Source organism: Nomia melanderi, unplaced genomic scaffold (genome assembly GCF_051020985.1).
Source record: "Nomia melanderi isolate GNS246 unplaced genomic scaffold, iyNomMela1 scaffold0061, whole genome shotgun sequence".
Lineage (NCBI taxonomy): Eukaryota > Metazoa > Arthropoda > Insecta > Hymenoptera > Halictidae > Nomia > Nomia melanderi.
This window is the reverse complement of record NW_027475176.1, coordinates 95,546-97,725: the sequence shown is the minus strand read 5'-3', so window position 1 is coordinate 97,725 and position 2,180 is coordinate 95,546.

The following is a 2,180-nucleotide window of genomic DNA, read 5'->3' as shown; positions in this document are numbered from 1 at the left end:
GTGAATTTTCTGCAGGAGGCTCTGGCGCATGAATCTATGCAGCGGGAACGACCTCGGACCACCAGGGGCCGAGAAAACCACCGTCTCATGGGGCCGGACACGAAGGGTGAGGGAAAAATCCAATATATATCTGGTGATCTCTCGGGTGCTATTACAGATAGCGCAATAAATCAAAGTGCATTGTCTGTATGCTGCCCTTGCGCATGAATCTGTGCAGCGGGAACGACCTCGGACCACCAGGGGCCGAGAAAACCACAGCCTCATGGGGCCGGACGCTCAGGGTCAGGGAAAAATCCAATATATATCTGGTTATATCTCGGGTGCTATTACAGATAGCGCAATAAATCAAAGTGCATTGTCTGTAGGAGGCCCTGGCGCATGAATCTGTGCAGCGGGAACGACCTCGGACCACCAGGGGCCGAGACAACCACCGTCTCATGGGGCCGGACACTCAGGGTCGGGGGAAAATCCAATATATATCTGGTGATATCTCGGGTGCTATTACAGATCGCGCAATAATCCAAACTGAATTATCTGCAGGAGGCCCTGGCGCATGAATCTGTGCAGCGGGAACGACCTCCGACCACCAGGGGCCGAGAAAAGTACAGATTTTCGGTATCCGTCACCCAATGTCATGTAAAAATCCAGCATATATCTGGTGATATCTCGGGTTCTATTACAGATAGCGCGCTAAATCAAAGTGCATTGTCTGCAGGAGGCCCTGGCGCATGAATCTGTGCAGCGGGAACGACCTCGGACCACCAGGGGCCGAGAAAACTACCGCCTCATGGGGCCGGACGCTCAGGGTCAGTGAAAAATCCAATATATATCTGGTGATATCTCGGGTGCTATTACAGATCGCGCAATAAACCAAACTGAATTATCTGCAGGAGGCCCTGGCGCATGAATCTGTGCAGCGGAAACGACCTCAGACCACCAGGGGCCGAGAAAACCACAGTCTCATGGGGCCGGACGCTCAGGGTCAGTGAAAAATCCAATATATATCTGGTTATATCTCGGGTGCTATTACAGATAGCGCAATAAATCAAAGTGCATTGTCCGAAGGAGGCCCTGGCGCATGAATCTGTGCAGCGGAAACGACCTCGGATCACCAGGGTCCGAGAACACCACCGTCTCATGGGGCGGGACACTCAGGGTCGGTTGAAAAATCCAATATATATCTGGTTATATCTCGGGTGCTATTACAGATCGCGCAATAAACCAAACTGATTTATCTGCAGGAGGCCCTGGCGCATGAATCTGTGCAGCGGGAACGACCTCGGGCCACCAGGGGCCGAGAAAATTACAGATTTTCGGTTTCCGTCACCCAAAGTCATGTTAAAATCCAGCATATATATGGAGCTTTCTCGGGTGCTATTACAGGCAGCGCAATAAATCAAAATGCATTGTCTGCAGGAGGCCCTGGCGCATGATTCTGTGAAGCAGGAACGACCTCGGACCACCAGGGGCCGAGACAACCACCGTCTCATGGGGCCGGACACTCAGGGTCAGGGGAAAATCCAATATATATCTGGTGATATCCCGGGTGCTATTACAGATAGCGCAATAAATCAAAGTGCCTTGTCTGTAGGAGGCCCTGGCGCATGACTGTGGCCAGCGGGAACGACCTCGGCCCACCAGGGGCCGAGACAACCACCGTCTCATTGGGCCGGGCACTCAGGGTCAGGGGAAAATCCAATATACTTCTGGTGATATCTCGGGTGCTATTAGAGAGAGCGCAATAAACCAAAGTGATTTGTCTGTAGGAAGCCCTGGCGCATGAATCTAGCCAGCGGGAACGACCTCGCACCACCAGGGGCCGAGAAAACCACAGTCTCATGGGGCCGGACACTCAGGGTCGGGGAAAATCCAATATATATCTGGTGATATCTCGGGTGCTATTGGAGATAGCGCAATGAACCAAAGTGAATTATCTGCAGGAGGCCCTGGCGCATGAATCTGTGCAGCGGGAACGACCTCGGACCACCAGGGGCCGAGACAACCACCGTCTCATGGGGCCGGACACTCAGGGTCAGGGAAAAATCCAATATATATCTGGTGATATCTCGGGTGCTATTAGAGATAGCGCAATAAACCAAGGTGAATTATCTGCAGGAGGCCCTGGCGCATAAATCGGTGCAGCGGGATCGACCTCGGACCACGAGGGATCGAGAAAACCA